Genomic DNA, 13,565 nt, shown 5'->3' with positions numbered 1-13,565 from the left:
CCTTTCTATCCCTCTCCCTCTCCCTTCCTCTCTGTAAAAAATCAATAAAATATATTTAAAAAAAAAGAAAAAGCAGAGCATCATACTTACAAGGGCTGCCTTCAAAATCTTCTCCAGAGGACACGCTCTGGGCACTGGCAGCCTGCGGAGCAGCAGAGAGAAGGTGGCAGCGGGACCGCCTTCCTCCTGAAGGCCAGAGTCATTGTTCTTATCTCCCCTGACCTCCCTGCAACAGGAGCCAGGAAGGCCTGGCCTCTGACCCTTGCTGCCCTCCCTCCTGGCCCCCTGGCCCCCGAGCCTCAGGCTGGGGTTTCCTATCTGCCGCTATAGCCACCGGGCCTGACACTGGCCCCAAACTTCATGCGGGACAGTCTGCCAAGTGCTTGCAAGATGAAGGGAGTTATATAAGCCGGAGGATTATTATCATCACACACCCCCGTGGAACCAAGGCTGCCAAACAAAGGGCAGTTCCAAGAAGAGGAGGAGCAGAGGCAGAAGTTACACTGGGGGTGAATTTCGGGACACTGCTGAACTGACTGGAAAAAAAGGCAACTCAATCTGAGTATGCAAACCTCCGCAAACAAACAGGGAGCTGCAGCTGGCCGCAGCAGCAGGGGGGACAGGCGGGAGGGCTGCTGGGGGAGGGGAGGAGGGAATAGAGCTGGGTTTCCGGGCACACGGCCCCGGCCCCCGCCCCCGCCCCTGCCCCTGCGCCCCACACAGTAGCTGCCTGTGGCAGGATGGAGTAGATGAGGAAGACGTGGTATTTGGAAAGGCAGGCTTTCCAGACACCAAGTGCTTAGTAAACACTGATGTTTCTTAGAGTCAGACCAGGTGCTTCTACTGCTTCTCTGGATTCCTGGTCTCCTGTTTTCTTAATGACGGTTTGTAGGGAGTTCCCGGTGCCAGGGCCAACCCTCTATTTTAACCCTCCAGCCGTCTCTGCTCTTTTCTTGGTGGCAGCAACAATCCAGGAGAAGGGTTCTTTACCCCAGACCTTGGGTCACCTCTGCTACCTTCCCGCCCCAACCGTGGACCTCCTGTTTTCTCTAGATTATTATTATCCTGCCCTGTTCTGGGCACCGCTCCCCAACAGCAAGGAACCTCCTCCTCCTGGCATTCAAAGCTTCCACTGGCCTCCACACTGACTTCCTGCTGCCTCACCTACCCCAGCACATTCAAATAGGAGGCAGTCTCCAAAATGGCCCAGCAGTTGACTTCCCACCCTTCCTCACGTCCCCCTCCTCCGCCAGGAATGCCTTCACCCGCACTTCCTTCGAAGTTCAGTTCAAATCCCATCTTTCCCACAAAAGCCTTCCCAAATACCTTCTCTTTTCCCCTGCTGACTCTGCTTTTCTGTTGTAATTCCTCACCTGTTGTCTGGCTTCAGAGGTTTGGGAACCTGGGTGATTCTCCAGGGTGGCTAGACCAGGGGTCTGCCTAAAGCCGGTGCTTAATGTGTGTAGGCTGAGGTTAACTGACAGGCAACCTGATCTTACCTGGGCCATCGGTCTTGGAGTGAAAGGGGCTCTATGCCACCTCCTTGGACTCAGGTGAAAGCCGCCACGTGGTAGTGAAGTATTGATGTTGACACTGTGCTATATAGCTTTATGGGGCTTTGTGATACCCTTCACGTTTGTGTGTGTTTACAAATTCTCATAAATTAAAAAAAATAAAGCTTTATACAACGTGGCAAGGAGCATCTAAACTTGGTGGTGAAGAACCAAGATGGCAGCATAGGTAAATGCAGGTACTCACCACCTCCCATAACCACATCAGAATTACAACTAAAATATAGAATAACCATCATTTAGTACCGCCTGAAATCTGACTGAATGGAAGTCCTACAACTAGAGAAGTAAAGAAGAAAGCACATGGAGATTGGAAGGAGGGACGGAGGCATGGAACAGGCTGGTCCGACATCCATGTATGGTTTTTTTTCAATCAGGAAAGATACCTTGGCTGTGGAGGCCTGTGAAGAGCAAGGGGTCCCATCCCCACACCAGTCCCCCAGCCCAAGGTTCCAGAGCTGGGGAAAGAAGTCCCTGTAACTTCAGGCTGTAAAAACCAGTGGGGATTGTGACTGAGTTACACAGAGACTGCTTGAGACCCAGGTAGTTCCTCTTAAAGGGTGAGAACATGAACTTACCCACTCACTCCCTCTGAGCTCTAGCACTGGGGCAACAGTTCAGGTGGATCCGGGACATACGGGGAGGAACTGGATTGTCTGACATTGGAGCAAGAACTCGGGGGTGGCTTCTTCCCAGACAGTGATGCTTGCAGGGGACACAGTTCCTGTGCTGAGACCTCCCCATGTTGGAGAGCTGACTGGAAACCATATCAGAATTTCCATCAGCCTAGCTCACATTGTTCACCCCGCCCTGGTGATTCCCTGAGATCCCACCCCATCCAATTTACAGCCCCACCCAAGCTGTATACAGAGGCTTTTCCATATGAATGGCCTGTCCTTGCTCAGGCTTCAGACTTTGCTAAAATCTCTCAAACAAGCAGCAGCTGGCATCAGCGTGCCCCATACCTATCAATAGAAGCCCAAGACAGCTTGGCCTTGCCTGGGTACTTCTAAGCCCAAACAAGTAGCAGTCATCTGCAAATCACTCTGTAGCTTCTGCCTGGTAGCCCCAGGAAGTGGCTGACTGTGCACCTCCAGGGAGGCCCCAGAGCTAGTGCACTCCATGTACAGCTTCAGACCATACCAGATTACAACTTTACATATCCATAAGCGACACATTCAGTAAGCATCAAAGCCTCACTGCCCCATAGGGGTATCTCCTGCATAGCAGCTCTTTCACTGTAGTTACAGCTGGTCCTCACAGCCAATTGGCCTGGAGGTCAATTCTTCCCAATGACACCAACAGCAATCAAGGCTCAACTATAACAATCCTGTGCACACAGTCCACACAGGGATATCTAGAGCAGCGGTCACCAACCGGTGGTCTGCAGACCACTGGTGGTCCATGAGGTCTTAAAGGTTGGTGACTGCTGATCTAGAGTGCCCAGGTCAGGTGACTGGGGAGGCTGAGGGGCCCTTCAGGACACCTACTACACAAGGCCACTCTACTAATTCAAGGAGACATAGCAGCTCTACCTAATATATAGAAACAAACACAGGGAAGCAGCCAAAATGCAGAGACAAAGAAACATGTCACAAATGAAAGAACAGAAGAAATCTCCAGAAAAAGAAGTAAATGAAATGGAAGCAGCAAACTACTCGATACAGAGTTCAAAACAGAATTGCTCAATGATCTTAATGAGAGCTTCAAGGGACTTAATGAGACTTTCAAGGATCTTAGTGAGAATTTCAAAGACACGGAAAAGGACCAGTCAGAAATTAAGCATACACTACCTGAAATAAATAATAATTTACAGGGATTCAACAGTATTTATTTAGAGTACAGGAAGCCAAGAATCAAATCAATGATTTGGAATATGAGGAAGCAAAAAACACCCAATCAGAGAAACAAGAAGAAAAAGGAATAAAAAATATGAAGATAGTGTAAGGAGCCTCTGGGACAACTTCAAGTATACCAATATTCCCATTATGGGGGTGCCAGAAGAAGAAGTGAGCAAGCTATTGAAAACCTATTTGAAGAAATAATGACAAAAAACTTTCCCTACCTGGTGAAAGAAATAGACTTACAAGTCCAAGAAGCACAGAGAGTCCCAAACAAGAGGAACTTAAAGAGACCCACATCAAGACACATCATAATTAAAACGCCAAAGGTTAAAGACAAAGAGAATCTTAAAAGCAGCAAGAGAAAGCAGTTGGGAAGGAGAAGGAGAAGGAGAAGGAGAAGGAGGAGGAGAAGGGGGAGGAGGAGGAGGAAGAGGAGGAGGAGGAGGAAGAGGAGGAGGAGGAGGAGGAGGAGGAGGAGGAGGAGGAGGAGGAGAAGGAGAAGAAATTAAAAAAAATATGAACAATAAAATGGCAATAAATACATATCTATCAACAACTGAACCTAAAAATAAAAATAAACAAATGAGAAATCTAATGAACAAAATAAACTGATGAATAAAATAAAACCAGAGGCATGGAAACATGGAACAGACTGATGAATCTCAGAGGGAAAGAGGGGGGTGGGAAGAGATTAACCAAAGAACTTAAATGCATATATGGACACAGACAATAGGATGGTGAAGGCTTGGGCAGGGGTGGGTATTGGGTGGAGGGGGGCGATCGGGGGAAAAAAAGAGAATATCTGTAATACTCTCAACAACAAAGATTTAAAAAATATATATATAAACTCTGGTGGCGAAGGGATTCTAAACTTTGAGTCAGTTCCCTTTCGGATGTAAGTTGGTGAGGGTAGCAGGAATGTTGGCATTTACTGTACTGCACATTAGAGGACTATAAAGTGATGCTTGCTTAATAGAATGCCAGGAAATTTCCCAAAGGTATGGTTTTCAGAAATCACAGACTTCTGGGATGGATTGCATTTTCTGGGGAACTCCTCCACTGCTGAAAAAATGCAGACTATCACAGCAGCAGCTGGCCAAATGAACAATGGCTGCCCTGCTGAACTGTTTTATGACGTGGAGTGAAATATCAAATGTGAGCTGTTAGGAACTGAGTGTCTTGTGGTTTAGTATTAAAAGGTTCTTACTGACGTTTCCCCTATTATTATTTGGTGAAAGCAATGTGCTTTAAATTCCATCAGTGGTGGCTGGATTGACCAGGGTGTCATTTAAGAGACTTGGGGTGTGTCTACACAGTACATGCTCTCCGAGGCATACAGAATGTTCAGTGAATTAGGAGCCTTTTCCCACCCCCACTAATTCAGAACAATAAAAACCAACTCAGGTTCTAAGGAGGAGTTTTAGCCTCAAGTTCTTGAGGTTTGGGCTTCAGGAATGACAGGGGTTTCATTGCAATGTAGTAGTTCAAGTATAGGATCTTCCCACACTTTGTTCTGCTCAAGTCAGGTTCGTAACCTTTATTACAGCTACCATTCACGAGTCCCCACTGGGTCGTGGGCACTGGTGAGAACTAGATGCGTTACGTACATTCTTAACCTAGCAATTGTCCTACAATAGAGATGTTTATATCTTCACTTGACAGATGGGGAAACTGGACATAGAGCTTAGAAGTAACAGAACTAGGGTCTAAACACAAATATGTCTCACTCCAGTCTACGATTTTCTCCATTCTGCTAAAAGCTGGAAGGAACCTTGGATAGTATCTCACCTGCTGGTTTTCAAACTGGTTCCAAGGAGCCCTGGGCTTTCAAGAAAGTGTTTCAGGAATCTTGGGGTGAGGGGGCAGATAGGGTTGGAGCAAATGTGAGGGGGAGGCCAGGTCATTCGGGCTTGGGTTCCATTTATTGGCTTCAAACAAGGAAGTTTCCCTTCTACCTGTTTTATAGAATGACTTTAAATTTTGTTTGAAATAAGGGTTTTTTTTTAACCAAAAACTATTTAAAAACTCTTGATCTAGTTTAATTTTCTCATTAAAAAGGTACAGAAGTTGGGGTGCAGAGAGATTAAATGCTTTACCCGAGATTTTATAACAGGCCCAACATTAACTTCAGATGTCCACGGTTTGCCTAAAATTACTGGCCTCTCCATGTTCTTTCTCCTCACTTGTTAAATCACAGGGAAAGTGAGGGATAGTCTGACCCAGTTGTGATTCCTGCCAGTATTCCTTTTAAAAGGTGGGAGGCAGGAATACCTTCACCCAGGCAAGCTAGACCATTTTATGGCCCTTGGCTGTGAGTCTGAAGTTGGTCAACATTCACAACCGTGACAAATTAAAATTGAATAAAGAGTTAAATATGCAATTTGTCTGGATGATTTAGGTCTCTCGCCCTGCTTTCATTCATGTCAAATCAAGTAGCAAAACTTCTGCATGAATCATCTAGCTAATTCCATACCCTTGGCCTGTGAATGTTCTTGCTACAAAACTGCGTAAGCCCCCATATTTATCAGCCCAGGCAAAGGTGACTCCTTTCACTCTTTTCAACAGGAGTGCAAGACATCACTCTCAGAAGCCAGGTAGAGGCAGGGAACATGAACATTTATAAGCCCATATAGCTTGTATGAACGACAAGCTTGTAAGGCCTAAGATTTCATGGGCTGCCTTTACATCTTGGAGCCTCATAGGGTTCTAAAGGCCTGTGATTTCTCCTACTTTTACCTAACACCCCGGTGGAAAAGCCTCCCCACCTGGCTAGTTCCTCTACAGCTGGAGGAGCGGCACTCCAGCTGGTCTTCAACCAAACAGGTTTCACTTCCCTGACAACCCAAAGCCATTGAAAGAAGCCAATCACACGCTCCCCTGAAAATGGGGACATCTCACCCTCTTTTTACTACAAAGCATGCTCGAAATAGCTCCTTTTTGTTCACTGCTCTTGAATTCATCCTCTGTGCGGCCCTCCATGGTATGGAGTGTCCTCCCTCCTTGGCTGTTAGTATAGGTGACTAAGAAACTGCTGTTTAGCCCTAACCGTTTTGGCTCAGTGGATAGAGCATAGGCCTGCGGACTCAAGGGTCCCAGGTTTGATTCCGGTCAAGGGCATGTCCCTTGGTTGCAGGCACATCCCAAGTAGGGGGTGTGCAGGAGGCAGCTGATTGATGTTTCTCTCTTATCGATGTTTCTAACTCTCTCTCCCTCTCCCTTCCTCTCTGTAAAAAATTAATAAAATATATATTTTTTAAAAAAGAAACTGCTGTTTACCCCATGTGTCCAGTGTCAGATGTCCTGTGTTTGGTCATCTTAGAACCCTAGAGCAGGTCTCCCTCTCTCACCAACGAGATGGCCAGGAGGTGAACCAAACAATGACCAGACATTAGTACTAATACTCAATGGAATTTTCAGAGAATGAGTGCCAAACACCACATCCTTTGGAAGTTTTCTAAGTGTCAAGCTATTTGTAAATAAAAATGAATTGTAACTGGAATTATATCAGCTGGAACTTTTATTAATTTCAAGGCCCCTAGGCTTTCCCATCTGCTCTTTTCAATTTTTATCATTCTCACCTGGAAATTTTTGGGAGCAAAGCGCTGTTCTCTTTCCTGAGATGGCTTAACTGTAGCCCTGCCTAAAGGCAAAGGAATGAAAAGTTGACCCTTCCCGTCCTGTCGCTTACATCTTTACTAACTGCATTCTTTCAGTTAAAGGTGGCGGAAAGAATTTTTCTCATCTCCACAGACAAGAGATTATAATAAACAGATCCTCTCCCCCCCCCCCCCCCCCCCCCATTTGAAACACCCTAATACTGATATATTTTCAAATTCTCAGTCCTAGGAACAAAGCTTTAGATGTAATTTCTTTTCCTACTCATGAGATTTACAATAAGAAGGTCATGTTTGTACTAGATTCTGGTTTGAAATTAATCTTCTCTTTTCCTCAGAATTTCTATAGAGTCCAGGCACTTCATTATTTAGCCATTTCCAAATATTAAATGCTTGTCATTCTTGAACAACAATCTCATCTTCCCGTAATGGGTGGAGAAACAAAGTAGTGGAACTTGCAAATCACTGCCAGGACATACATCACTCGAAGAGTTGTGGCTATTCATTGAATTGCTTTACTCTCCACACTCTTAGAATACGAAACACTTAAATTTTTTCATAAGCAGCACATATGGCATGCTCTGACCCTTAGAAATTATTAATTACAAGCTCATTTGCATTCTGCCTTCTGAGAGAAGCTTTATGGAGTAAATAACTATATTCAAACTCCACGACCAACCTCAACACCAAGGTCATGCCATAGTCACTTCCCCTCTTTTCTGGACTGTGCCTCATACAGATAAAAATATATTCTTAGTTCCCCTGAACAAAGGTTCATTTGAACCACATCTGCCGCTCATCAAACGTCTATTTTAGAAGTGGGGGATTCTTTTTCAGAGATAGATTCTGTTTGAAAGGTCTATAGCAGCAAATAGTTCTTATTAAATTTCACAACATTTTACCAACATATATACATTGCTCGTTTTTATGTGATTATAGGATCCGGGCAAAACCCTGCACCCCTACTTCAAAGGATTCCTCACTTGACTAATTCTACAGAGTAAATTGATTTTCTCATCATTTGTTGTGTTCGACAATAGAAAAGCTGACGCAGCAACCGTGCTAAAATGACAGCTCGTTTCCATTCAAGGGGAAGGAATTTGTGTTAATATTCTTAATGACTGGCATCTTGATGAGAAATGTGAAATTGTCTATCCCTTAGCAATACCCTGGCTGGGATTACAAAGTACTTGGAGCTCAGCACGGAAGTCATCTGTCGGGAAAAATTCTTTAGACTGATGCAAATTAACAAAATAAATTGGCTTCCTGATGCTGGTGTGGATATTCAAGTTCGTTAGGAATCAGTTTGAACCGAAGAAGAATCTGGAAAAGATCTTTCAAGAAGCGAGCTGACATCCCGTTGGAGGAAAAGATAACACATTTACTCGCTACATTCCTTTCACATTTCCTAAGAATTTCTGGAAATGATTTAAGAGGCAAGGACATGTAAATTGACGGAACACACATCCAGTAAGTGTGCGTCCTGCCTTGCTTACTCGGGGCAGCAGTAATGACGCCTCCCGGGACACACCACGCAGCCCGTTCGCTGTGATGCCCGAGATTCTCGACAACCAATCGTGTTCCCTTGGGGGGTGGTTTCACCCTCTCGGGGCCGGCTTGGGCCTGAGCCCAGGGGACACGTCTAAGAGACGAGCGCGTAGGCCAGCCCTTTACGAGCATCGTATAGACCAGTCTGTGTTCTGGAGCGGTTGTTCTGGCTTAAGGGGCACCGTGTTGTACACCAGTTAACACGTTTTTATTGGAGTCTCCGCCTTCTCCTGCTCACCGGCTTCACAGCCAACCTTCATTTAGCTCTTTACCCCAAAGCCCAGTAAAGGGTGAGGAGAAGCACTTTACCAGCGCTGGAAATTAATTAGTCTGGGGGAAAAAAAAAAGGTGTGAATTACAGGAAAATGTAAACTGCCTCCATGTAATTAATGAGTTTTACTGTTGAGCATTGAGATGGAACTCTCTTCTGAGACATGGCATTGGCTTTTGGAGACAAAGTGAGTTGGGTTCAAATCCTAGCCCCACCGGTGTGTGACTGTTTTTCGCCGCATTCCTTTTCTGACTGGTATAACTGGAATGACTAGAACGGGAATAACAGAGTCTGAAAGTGAACAGCAGTGTCCAGCGTGTGGTGGGTGCTCAGCGACATTCGGCCTCCCCTTCCTTTTCTGAAGGTCCTTTGGGACGTTCATGTCCTAAGCGCTGGTACAGGACTGTTTGTCCCGAGTGAGTAAAACATGTGTTCCTTTTTTCAGTGAGCATTAGCCAAAGGGTAACCCTGACAACAGTTGCCTAGGTTTCTTTCTGTGTTTAAATATAAATATTAAATGACATAAAAGAAAACTAATAGGGGTCTTTTAAAGAAGACAGTGATTGGTAATTATTAACTATTCGTGCACCGGTGGGGTCCCTCAGCCTGGCCTGAGGGGATCGGGCTGAAACCGGCTCTCCGACATCCCCCGAGGGGTCCCGGATTGCGAGAGGGTGGTTCTCAGGTGACGCATCCTGGAATCAGGCTCCCTCCTCTCTGGTTCCGGGTGCATCACCCTAGAACCACAGCTACCAAGTCACCACAGCTCGGTAGCTTCTGCATTGAGCATCTGCCTCCTGCTGGTCAGTGCACATCATAGCTACCTGTCAGAGCGTCTGCCCCCTGGTGGTCATTGTGCATTATAGCTACCGGTTGGACAGTTGGACGATCGCTTAGGCTTTTATATATATAAAAATAACCTGGATATCAGCCCTGGGAACAGTTATTCAGAGAATCAGGTAAATTAGGGTTGGTGTTAGAAATCCTAATAAAGCTTTCACTAGGAAACAATGGGTTAGAGAGACAGAAAAAATGAGCAGAAGAAATATCATCTAAGAAATTATGTAAGTGCCAAATCCGGTTTGTCCCCTCCAGTCATTTTGTTAGCAGGTAAAGAAATAAATTGCAAATGAAAAAACACACACAAAACAAAACAACAACTAAGAAGTCAGAGAGGGGAAGCTGGGGTAATGGGTAGGAGCACAGACTGGGCAGAGAAAATGAAGAGAAGGCAGGAGGTGTGGGGGGCAGGGCCCTGGACTGAGCCGCTGCTAGAGGATGTGCTGAGAACCAGACAGGAAAAAGCCTCGTTCTGCAGAACCTGCAAGTACCCCTGTCGGAGGCTGGCAGGTGCATTAGTAAGAAGAACCAGAGGCTAAGAGCCAGGCCTGAGGCAAGGGTGATGGACAGCAAGAGGGTGATAAGGGGCAGCGCCTGAAAGGAATTGCTTTAATGCTTTAAAGCGGTGCCAAGCTGAGTAACCTGAGACTGATGTGCGACTGACTTCCACGGATGCAGGTTTTGCCCTGAAATTCCCTTACTTTGCAGTAAGGTTAAGCTGTGCACATCAGGTGTCTGCTGGGCTGGCATGCACGGGGCAGGATGGGGCCGTATTACTAACTGAGGAAGGAGGTATTGAGTGCGGTCCTCTCAGCTCACCTAAGCATTCTGGTTTGAGAAATGTAGACAAATGAATATTATCAGAAACTTTGGAGAGGGAAGAAACCACAAAAGGGGTGGCTGGAAGCCTGGGTTGTTTTGTTCTTGAAGAGAATGCCATTTTTTTCTATTGCTTAATTCAGCATGAGCCCTAGAAGTTTTAGATATGGCCATTAGGAGTATGAAAAGGCATTGGAATGTCAAGAGGATGTATTGGAAATACCGGTGCTGGAATTTTATACTTGAGTATCTGTCTGTAGAATATGATTCTGCCATTTGGTAGCTATGAACAATAATAATACAAGTAATCTTCATAGCCTGATTTCATGCACCGGGCCTCTAGTAGGGTTATAAAAATGATTTGCAATGGTAATATAATATATAAGTAAAAATTTTAGTTAAATAGTAATTATTAGTTTCCCCTGGGCTACGGTATTGATTATGGATGTCTGATTGGCAAAAGGTGTAACACTTTTAACTAGAAATTACTTTTTAGTTTGTACAGAAATGGATTATAGGCTTGGAGGAAACGTGGAGATATAGAAGACCTGGATTCTGGTTCTTCACTTTGCCTATAATCAGCTCTATTAGCATATGCAAATTATTTAATTCCCCTGTGTCTCCATATCTTTTAAAAAAATTTTGTATTTGAAAATAATTACAAAATACCCCTGAGGTTTGGAGATTTGTGTTAACCTACAGGAAGGTTGCAAGAATAATAGAAAAAACACTCATATACCATTCATTATGGTCTTATACCCCTAAATATTTTTCAGTGTGTATTACCTAAGAATGTCCCTGTTTCTTATCCCTTAAAAGGGACTTAGTTGTGACATGCTCCACCAGGTTGTCAAAATGTTTGAAAGCACTTTGGAAAGTACAGATTGTTATATAAACTTAAAGGATGTGGGGTTTATAAATTAGGAAAAATCAAATTACACAAAACTTTAACGTATTTACAAATTACTGTAGTAGACTACAAACTAAGAAAGTCCATTGTTCTGTGCATAACAAGATTAGAGCTACTTAGGAGTCCCTGTGATGAGTGAGAAAGACAAGAAGGATGCTCTCCGACTCTGTCATACCTTTCAGGTTATGTTGCTCTACCAGGACTTGTATCTTTTTTTGTGTTTTTTTTTTAAATTTTAACAACTTGCCATTTTATGTGGTATTTTGGGTATAAATTTTGAGTTTATTTGAGAAAATGTTATAGAAACTGATGGGCAGTTGCTACTCAATGTGAAGAGTTTAGTAAGAGCTCAGGTTTGTCCTTCTGGTCCTCCCTTGGCGTAGTGAAAGTGTCCTGCTTTATTTTCTTTAAAGACATCCACCAGGATACAAATAGGAAATAGGAAAGCAAGTCCTACAAAGTATTCAGTGCAGAAAATAGTATGAACAAAGTGTTCTTATGGACCAAAGATGTGATTATTCATGGAAGCCTTTTTCAGCATTCACTGTACTAAGTTTAGCTATATGACAAACAGATAGTAATTCTGCTACATTATCTTCACATTCTCAACAGAATCTTTCCCTTTCATCAGAAGAGGTAATACTATTAAGCCTGATTTCGTTCTAATTCTAACCAGATTCATAATCACATTCTCCAGTGGATCGAAATATGACCAATAACTTTAAACATATGAATGAAAATCCTGTTTTTCCTGTGACATATTTCTTTCATGGCCCTGACAACCATAATGGCTTCATTTAGATACTTATAATAATAACAAAAAGGGAAATATAGAGCATGTTATAAAAACAATTTTTCAAAGAGTCAAAACCAAACAAGTAATCTAAGTTAATCTTTGATTTTGAATTATTAAATTGTTATTCTTTTTAGTGCAAAATGAAAAATGTAAGTTAATGGCTATGAAATACATTTATAATCCAATAATGATTGATTTTACTTCCTTGATCAAATAAATCTGTTTTAAGCATAAATTATATAGATACATAATGACATATACACTCATGTAATTTATGAAGCAATGAAGAATATTGCTCTTATACTTCTCTTAGGAAAATTCCAGTAGTTGAGGAAGTATTTCAGGTGTTTCTCAGTGAGGTGACATTATTGAGAAACAGCTGAACTATTCTAACAGGAGAGGTTTCCCTAACATTGAGAAGATGTGATCTATTTTGAGTCATTTGAAGCATGGGGCAGTGAAGTAGGAGTTAGAAGACATAGTTGTAATGCTGATTACTCCACTCACTACCTCTTTAGACTCAGGCTCACCCTCACTAAGATGAGTTTTCTGATTCGTAGAAGGGACATATGAGTAATGGTCAATATTGTCATCATAATTTGGGTAGCGTTTTTTGGTGTGTTTTTTTGTTTTTTTTTTTTTCGCATGAGTCAAAAAAAATGCCTTTACAGAGAATGTTCTCTTAATAAAGCTACATACTTTCAGACCATCCATAGCAACATAGGTGTTTGTGTTAGAATGGATTTTCTGCAAGGAATCCATCTGAACAATAAATGCTTTTTCTAATATTTGTTTCAATCCCAAGAACTCACTATAGTACCTAATTATTCATCCTAGCACTCAGCAAGAGGGTCCGTGGTCACAAAGAGAGCTGGGTTCATACCTTCAAGTTCTGGTTAGGTCCTAAGTACAAGTGACACACGAACTCCCTTTAGTCCGGGTAGAATTTCACTGATTTGCACTTTTTAAAATAAAGTCTAGCTTGTAGAACTCTCTCTGGTGAGAATGAGTTTTGTGATTTTAGGCAGGTCTTTGAACACACATTCCCCTCTGCTCCCCAGAAGGCCTCAGTTTTCTCAGATGCAAAAAAAAGAGAAAAATATTTTACTTACATGACCTCTAAAGGTATACCTTTAACATTCTGTGTTTCTATGGTATCTTACATGCCTTTCCTGAAAAATCATCCCTAATTCTAAATTATTTAAGGAAACTATAAGAAATAAGATCCAGTAGCTTTGGCATATTGTGTGGTAATTTCCTTTTTCTTCTAAGTAATTTAAAGCCTCTCATCTCATTTGCTGATTGTCCTCTGAATGTGAATATGAGTCCTCGCCAAAAGACTTTTTACAATC

The 13,565-nt window shown here is 43.1% G+C and overlaps 1 protein-coding gene across 5 annotated transcripts in view; it reads right to left on the bottom strand.

Annotated features, from left to right (window-relative positions):
* The window catches only part of SULF1 (sulfatase 1), a 172,061-nt gene that overhangs the window by 145,291 nt on the left and 13,205 nt on the right, over nt 1-13,565 (bottom strand). Inside the window, exon 1 of one of the 5 annotated variants that reach the window (XM_028158763.2) lies at nt 91-361. The exons of the other annotated variants lie outside the window; for them this stretch is intronic. The gene's annotated coding sequence lies outside the window, so the exon portion shown is untranslated. Of the gene's footprint in view, nt 1-90; nt 362-13,565 lie in introns of those variants that run through there. 5 annotated transcript variants of the gene reach the window in all.

Source organism: Eptesicus fuscus, chromosome 19 (assembly GCF_027574615.1).
Source record: "Eptesicus fuscus isolate TK198812 chromosome 19, DD_ASM_mEF_20220401, whole genome shotgun sequence".
Classification (NCBI taxonomy): domain Eukaryota; kingdom Metazoa; phylum Chordata; class Mammalia; order Chiroptera; family Vespertilionidae; genus Eptesicus; species Eptesicus fuscus.
This window is presented reverse-complemented; position numbering and strand designations above follow the sequence as displayed.